The sequence below is a fragment of the Echinops telfairi genome, unplaced genomic scaffold (genome assembly GCF_000313985.2).
Source record: "Echinops telfairi isolate 266 unplaced genomic scaffold, ASM31398v2 ScPeMD7_4;HRSCAF=17, whole genome shotgun sequence".
Lineage (NCBI taxonomy): Eukaryota > Metazoa > Chordata > Mammalia > Afrosoricida > Tenrecidae > Echinops > Echinops telfairi.
In genome coordinates this window covers 4,349,681-4,357,992 of record NW_022103900.1, presented here as the reverse complement: position 1 = coordinate 4,357,992, position 8,312 = coordinate 4,349,681, and the positions used below count along the sequence as shown (strand labels likewise).

At 49.5% G+C, this 8,312-nt stretch overlaps 1 protein-coding gene and 1 pseudogene across 2 annotated transcripts in view; one reads left to right on the top strand and one right to left on the bottom strand.

Annotated features, from left to right (window-relative positions):
• Positions 1-2,583: 2,583 nt before the first annotated feature.
• The window catches only part of LOC101639637 (myosin-IIIb), a 315,696-nt gene continuing 309,967 nt past the window's right edge, over positions 2,584-8,312 (top strand). For both annotated transcript variants that reach the window (XM_045299040.1, XM_045299044.1), the window contains exon 1: positions 2,584-2,693. The gene's annotated coding sequence lies outside the window, so the exon portion shown is untranslated. The remainder of the gene's footprint in view (positions 2,694-8,312) is intronic.
• Positions 3,591-4,334, bottom strand: LOC101639955 (annotated as a pseudogene).

Below are 8,312 nucleotides of genomic sequence, written 5' to 3'. Positions count from 1 at the left end.
TAAAAGCTTTATTTTAAGTTTAAGGGATATGTGCGAGAATCTGCGAGCTGGAAGCAACAAAATATCCCAGTCAGGAAGCTGCAGGACTGACGCTAAATGGGAGGAGGGACCATCAGGAGCAGTCTTGTTCGAGGCCAGCTGATCCCGTTTGAGAGACACGTGATCTTCTGGCCGTCTGTGGGGCACTAAGCTGCCTCCCAGGAAGGCTTGATTGGATGGTGGGAGGAGGGAAGTAGCTTGGGACCAAATCTAAGCCAAACGCATTGACACGGAGTCAATTCTACGTCATAGCAATGCTGCATAGGGTCTCTGAGATTGTGGCTGACAGCAGAACCACACTGGAATATTCTTGCCCCCTGACAACTACTACTTACCTTTCAGACCCAGCACCTAAGGAAAACCACTTCAGATGTGAGCAGACATAGCTTTCGTTCTCTTTAAAATCAACACCAATCTGAATTTTTGGAGCATTTTCCAAACATAGGTCCCACCAGATCATTTTATGGACAAATATGAAGATCAGGTAAATTTACATGAGGGAGCGTCTAAGAGCTCCTGGGAAAATTCTATTATCTTTTCATTCTGCTTTTCCACGAACTTTTGAATATCGTTCGTATATTGCATCTGGTACAGATCTAGTTTCTTCCCTCTTTTTCTTTTCTTTCAGCCCTTTGAAGACAACTATCTTAGGAGCCTGGACTTCTGTATTTGGAAGGAGGATTAAAGGCAGGGGGATTAGTAGTCCTAGTAGAAGATCATTACCCAGGAGGCAGAATGCTGGGGTTCCAGACATGGTCCCTTTGAGGATTTGTCCTTGTTGACAAAACAAAGATCAGCCTTTTTTGCCGTCCAGGGTTTCTGTAAGAACCAGCTTAGATGGCATTTGCAAAAGGGTCACGAGAGCTGTAAATTGCAGAGCTTGGAACTGGTTCTTTGGACCCTCCAGGGAATATCCACTTCCACCTCAAATAATAGGGAATCAAAATCCTTATTTCAACTAGATCCATATGAATCACCGGGGGATCTGGTTATAATTTTGATTCAGTATATGTGGAGTGGAAAAGCAAATTCTCAGCAATTGTCAAACAGGAATGAGCCGGTTTCAAGCCCTGATAAAAAGTCACAGGGAGCCCTGGTAGATCGTGGCAGTTCTATGCTGTCCTATAGGGTTCCTAAATGCCATCGGCATCAAGTCGATGGCAGTGAGTTTTTGTGTGGGGTATGCACTGCTAACCTCACAAGATTGGTGGTTTGAGACTTTCAGCTACTCTGCAGAAGGATGAGGCTGTCTGTTCCCATATACATTCAAAGTCTTGAAACCCGAAGAGGACAGTTCTACCCTGCTCTACAGGGTTGCTATGAGTCTGAGCCAGTTCCCCGGCAGTGTGTTTGGGATAGGGCATTGCTATACCAAACCAAATTCACTGCCGTCTCTATTCTGACTCGTAGTGACCCTACAAGACAGAGTACAGCTGCTCCTTTGGGTTTCGGAGGCTGTACATCATTGGAGGAGTAGAAAGCTCCATCTTCCTCCTGTGGAGTTGGCTAGTAGGCTCGAACGGATGGCCTTTTGGTTAGCAACCCAACGTGCCATCCACTGTGCCACCAGGGCTCCCATGTCGAGTAGTATGACTTCTTAAAGACAAACCTGCGTGGGCTTTTAATAAGCCGAGAGTTCATGGGTTCGCTGCTTTTACAAGACTGCTGTGGCCAAGCCCTGGGAACAAGAACATTCTCCTTTGTCTCATGGAGCCATCTGCTGCTCAGTGTAAAACCGTGAGCTGCAGGGTTAAGTCTTGAGCCTGCTGACTGCAGTCTGGACTTGAACATCCCTTCCCGTACACCCCACACTCGGCGCACATGCCTATCTTCCCATTCTAAGAATGTGTGCCTGCCTGGTGCTCCTCCTCCTCCTCCACAAGGTCCCCTCTGCCAGGAACACCCTCTCCCCCATCCCTTCCACCCGTCTCGCCCTGGGGCAGTGTTTCTCACAGGGGTCCTTGGCTAGAAGTAGCCGTCTCATCTGGGAACCTTTTAGAAATAAAATTCTGGGGCCCTTCCCCAGAAATCAGGTGAGGCTGTGGCGTCAGAGCCCCTGCCCTCTGTGTGATCTAGAGCAGCAGAGGAGTCTGGTGCATGGCAGGCACTGATTCTCTTGCATTGAAAAGTCCTGGTGCCACGGCCATGCTCAGAAGCTGTAGGGTGGGGGTGGGGCATGGGGGGAATCTTAGAACCAGCATTTTCTAAAGCTCCCCAGGTGATGCCAATAAGTAGTCCGCCTGAAGAACTACCTTCCCAGAGTGGCTTAGCTCCATTAGTCCCGGGCTCCCACAGCACCCTGTGCGTCTGGTCCCCTACCACTCATGCTGCCAGCGCCACCAGGACCTGCCTGACCGTCCATGCCCCCGAGTGTTGCCTGGATATGTCAAACTGGGCTTTGACTGGAAGTTGTGTCCGAGGGATTAGAAAACAGGATCCCCAAAGGATTCCAACGTGGTGCTGTCCAGTGTGACTGGGGGGAATTGGACGGCAGCAGCGGAGCAGCTCCACCGTGTTCAGCATGAAGGAAGACAGTCCTGCCAGGAGGGAGACAAATCCAAGTGTCCGAACACCACCCGGGGACCATGAGTCCCAGCCAAGCCACAGCTCCTCTTCCCGCTTTCTTACCTGCCCACTAGGCCCTTCCGCTGCAGGTGAGTGCTTTTAGATGCAGGCACGCCTGGCATGTGCTTATTTCCTCTGTGCAGCAAATCAGGTGAATTCCAGACCCTCCCTGGCTCCAGTTTAAATTCTCTCGGCAGGCCCATAGTTTACCCTGGTTTTCCCGCGGCTGTTTTATTCCGAGCAGACTCAGTACTGAAGGGTCACATTTGCTTCTTCCATGATGATTTTTTTTTTCTAAGCTGGTGACTTTGGTTACATTCTTATTTGACTTTGAATGTCATTTGGAATTGAGGGATAAAATCCATGAAATGAAAGTATGGATATTAAAAATAGAGCAGAAAATGGATTATTTGGCCCTGCTTAAAAAAAAAAGCAGCATCTCTTTAGAGTAAAATGTACCGAGATGTTCTTTGCAAAAAAACCCCTCAAAAGTTAGTTCCCCTCTCTCTCCCCCCACCCCCACTCCTTTCTGCAATTCTTCAGCCACCAAGCCCATTGTCTGGTATGCCAAGAATGGAGCCACAAAGGTTAAGCTGCTGTAATTCATTGAACAGTGTTATAAAATGCTTTACTGGTTCTGAAATGTTACTGTTGTTAAAAATGAAAGGCTTTTCTTTTTGATGTATTTACCCTTTGAAGGCGATCCAACTCAAGGGGGTGTTCACGTGTGTGTTGGTGCATATAGTCACAAATGCTTATGAATGAACATAATAAAGACATTTTGCTCTTTTCAACTCCTTATAAAAAGACATACTTTTATGTTTTTTAAAAAGTTTCCATGTAAAAAACGTCCTAGCGCTTTTATTAATATTGTTGGCAAATAGAGTCATGAGGGAAACGTGTTTTTCGCTTGGTCCTCTGAGACTGTGCACCGGCAGCTCTTGGTCCTGGGGGCTGACATCCTAACTTGCCAGTTTGGGGACCGACTAGTGGTCATCGCCTCCCAGCAGACTCAGTTCAGGATTTGCTTCTGTTACATCTCGCCAGTAGGGAAGCAACAAGGGCAGGGGAGAGAGCTTCTTCTCCAACAGAGGCCACAGGTGTGAGAGGAGAAATTCATTCCCCTTTGGTGACAAATGTAGTCCACCTGTTAAGTAGGATGAGAAATCCTGATTGTCCTTCTGCCTCAGGGTCCACAGGTCAAGGACATCAGTCTGCAGGCTTGAGCTACTTGTAAACAGGCGCATATTCACCAGTAACCAAGTGTAGGTGATTTAATTTGTAACCTTGTAGGCAGCACTCCTTTTCCCACGCTGTCTCACAAAGAGGCGGTGGCGTGATGAGGATCACTCTGTTCTCCGGGATGTCCACAGACTTCAGGTACTGCACTACGCTCCTCCAGTGGGATGCGTTGCTTAGGATTCTCATCTTTTAAAGCACTGTCACTGGCGCCAAAGAAAACCCTAACCGCTACAGGGTGGTCCAGACCGCTACCCTTCCCAACGATTCTTGGGATAATGATTTTGGCCCATCTGGTATTGTAGCCTGAAAACCCCAGGTTCAGAACATCACACTTTCTGGGTGATGGAGTCTCCAAAGAGCAACATGTGAGGCCAAAGCAGGGAGCTCCGGCAGCCGGCCACCTCAGAGAGCACCTTTGAGGGACTGCTTTTACATTCATGCTTGCAGTACTTAGGCTTCTCTTTGTAATGTAGAGAACTCACATGCATTCATCCAGTTGGCCAATTCTTTCAATGTAAGACAGACCTTCTGTGAGGTTGGAGCTCTGATGGCATAGTGGGTTATGCTTTGGGTCACTAAACACAAAGTTGATGGTTCAAAGCCACCAGCAGCTCCTTGGAATAAATGTGAGGCTTTCTGGTTCTGTAAAGATTTACAGCCTTGGAAACCCACAAGGGAAGTTCTACTCTGTCTTACAGGGTCACTATGAATCAAAATAGACTTGGTAACGGTGAGTTGTGGTGGCATAGGGTCTGTAATGGGGGACTGATAGGCATAGTCCCTGCCCTGATGTGGTTGGCTGTGTACTATTGTTAGCGCCTGCAGAAGTCATTGGTGAAATTACTTTTGCTTCTAGGCATCATCGAATCATTCTTGACTTAAGGTTGGGTGTGTGCGTGTGCGTGTGTGTGTGTGTGTGTGTGTGTGTGTGTGTGGTGTATCTCTGTCTTATTTTTGAAGCTGATTACCTCTCTTTCCCTTCCACCACCCTTCGATGAAGTCCCTAACTTTACCAGTCCATTCCCAAGTGGACGTCACAAAACAATCTGGCGATTCTACAGCGGTGGAAATCAAATGTCCATGCCCCAAATTGTCTGATTGGTGAGAACAAATGAGATGCTGCATAATTCATGCATTAAAAATCCCTCTGGGGCTTTATGTGCTTAGCTCTATTAAAGAGAGCTGCTCAAGAAAATTTAAAATTAATAGATTCTATCTGCTTTTCCTATTGTTTTTGAAGTCTGTCACAGAGGAGGATTATGCAAATGGCTGCCATGCTGCTGCCTGCCACACTCACCCAGGGAGCTCGTGTGTTCTGACTTGTGTCTCAGACAGAAATCTTTATCTGGAGCAGCTCTGGCCCAGCTGTTGGCAGGAGCGTGTTCTTTCCTTCGGATGGTTCGTTTAGGGCTGAGAGGCACGGTCCCCCTCCTTGGGTGGCTGGCGGGGGGGCGGGGGGAGTTGGAGGGGTGGCAGGACAAAGAACTGGGAAGGATTCCAGAGTAAATGCCTTGGTCCAGATTTTTAAAATCAGCCCTCTTTTTCTGGGAGCATCTAGTACTTTTTCTCCTTGTCCCTGAGTGGACTATCAAGTGACCTTCAGGATCAGATAGCTTTAACCTCTTTGCTGTAGTCCAGCTTCATCAGTCTTCCTGCTCTGTTCTCCTCTGCAAAACACCACCACGGCAGTCGTTGTCACATGACACCCCACTGCTTCCGAATCTGACATGGCTCCCTATCACCTCTGGGATCCAAGTTTAACCCCTCAAGTTGCCGGAAGCTCTGCCATCAATTGATTCCTGCATTCACGCTTGTCTCTTGATCATTTCGAAAGCCATGATCCTGCTGTTGCAGCCAGGCCGGTCTTTTGATGTCTGGCTCATTCATTCATCTATTAATTAAATAGATGGAATGACCAGCAAGTTCTGTCTGGCTGGAAGATGCTCTGAGTTATACTTCGAGCACCACAATTCAAATGCTTCATTCTCTGTCAGTCTTCCTTGTTCAATCTCCAACTTTTACCTGCACACGAGGCCATTGAAAACACCCCGGCTTGGATCAGGCACACCTTTGTCCTCAAAGCAGTGCCGGAGAAGAAGGCTGAAGATGCTATGGCGTGCTCTGAGGACAGACTGAGCTGTTGGAGGAAGTATGGCCAGAGGGTACCTTGCAGGCAAGGATGGTGAGACTCCGTCTCACATACTTGGGACCCGGGAGAAGGACATCATATTAGGTGAAGTGGAGGGGCAGCCATAAAGAGGAAGGCCCTCAACCAGATGGATTGACCCAGTGGCTGCAACAGTGGGTTCAGGCACAGGCACGGTTGTGAGGATGCTGTAGGGCCAGTCTGTTCTGCATTCGGTCCCTAAGGGTCGAACTGACTGGATGGCACCTAACAACAGCATACTGTGAGCCTTTCTTAAGAGCAACACTACCGAGGATACAGGAGTTTAGAGAACAGGGTCCCTGCAGGGTCTTACGATAGTACGCAGACGTGGAAGAGGCTGTCATGACGGGCAGTGGCAAGATCTTCATCCTCTAAAGCACACTCTTCTCTGCTTGTTTCTTGGCTCTGGATGCCCCGCCTGCCTCATCTGCCCTCCCCTTTTCCCATCTCCCTTCAAACCCATACCCGAATCTCCCCGCCTCAGCAAGCCTTCTGCTCTCCGTCCTGGGGCACATCTACTCTCCCTCCGCACTGAAGGACACAGCTTCTTAGAAGTTGTGTGATCTTGGCTGCCTGCTGGTTTGCAGTGTTTACCGCTCTTCCTGAGGGAGCCTCGGTGTCCCCTGGGCTGGGCCACAGGAGTAGCTCCTTGCAGGTAGGGCGGCCCTGCCTCCATGCCCCCTGCTCTGTCCTGTGGGGATGCTCTTCAACTGCCACTTCTCTTTGCTTAGGAGTTCAGCTCAGGACTTCAGGAGTCTCCCCTGGAAAACTGAACTTCCCTGCAGGCCTGGGCTGAGCCCTTGCCCCAGAGCAAATCAGGATGAGTTTTGACTGTGTGCCAAGTCTCTGTCTGGATCAAAAGGTGTTTTGACCTCGATCAGGGATCGACAAACTCCTGAGCCGTAAGAGCCCATACTTGTCCCTCACAGCGTTAAACAATTATTCGAGAATAGAGTTGTGCAAACGAATGAAATTGCCCTTATCGGAAGAATTCGTTGGACCAGGTTTCTGTTTGCCTTCAGCCACGGGGAGACACACATCCATAGAGCGGGCCCTGACTTGGATGGTTGTGGCAGTGGTGGCCCGGGGCTGTCCAGCTGAGGCAGCTCGGGAGGACGCGGTTGGGAACATTGCATGCCTGGGACAGTGGTCATGGATCTGCTCTCCTGCTTGTAGGAGGTATGTAGCCATTAAAACCAGAACAAGCCGGTGACCATCACACCAGCCTCATGGGGAGCCAGCGGGGAGAGCCGAGCAGCCCCAAAGTGGTTCCGAGGCCGTGAATCTTTACCGAAGAAGATGGATGGCCGCTTCCTCCTCCTGCGGGAGGGCCGGTGGGTGCAAGCTGCTGGCCGTCCGGTTACCAGCTGGATGCTTCACCTCTGCGCAGCCAGCGCCCCTTTCCCTACCAAGCAGCTTCACCGTATCCTTACTCTGCCCAAGAGTGAAGCACAGGCCCAGCGTGCCCCTCACCCCGCAACAGTCCTAGGCTACCACCGGCTGGCACCTGACCTGAAGAAGGTCCTGCAGCGACAATGTGCCCTGCCGTCGGGCCCAGGCACTCCTCAAAGACACCCTTTTCTGGGCTTGAGGTGCTTGTTCTGCTGGGTTTGGGAGAAATGAACATCTGATGTCAGATAAGCCGGACTCGGAAAATAGGTCATTGATGGGGGTGGCAGTGATTTTCCTTCCAGCTTTCTTCTGAGCTTGTTAGATTGCTTTGCCACAAAGCGCAGCTCTCGTCATGGGGTGACAGCCACTGTGGCCTGGGGACCCTGGCAGACACCTCTCGGATCCTGTGTCTTTATGGCTGGTGTCTTAAAGCAACCGCAGAAATACCCTTCTTGAGTATTGATTTCACACACACACACACACACACACACACACACACACACACACAGCATAGTTCACAGCTGGTGTCTTAAAGCAGAAATACCCTTCTTGAGTATTGAACACACACACACACACACACACACACACTGCATAGTTCACAGCCACTTGATTTGCCTCCTGCAGCTTATAATAGAGCGGACCTGTGGGATTATAAAGCCACTGCATTTCTGCACACAGTTTCTCAGCTGGAGGCCACACTGAAGGGCATGCGTCATCAGTGATTTGCGGTTGTTTTTAACGTGTTTCACTCAGAGAGGTTTAAGGCAGCTGAAGCGAAGATAAATTTCTCAGTGCTTTTTGGAGAAAGCGGCGATCTGATCATTTAGTTAATCATTTGTCATAGCCGTGGGCATGTATCGTTCCTTCGTGACTGCAGCGCTCGTGACTGATTTGTGACTTTGGTAAC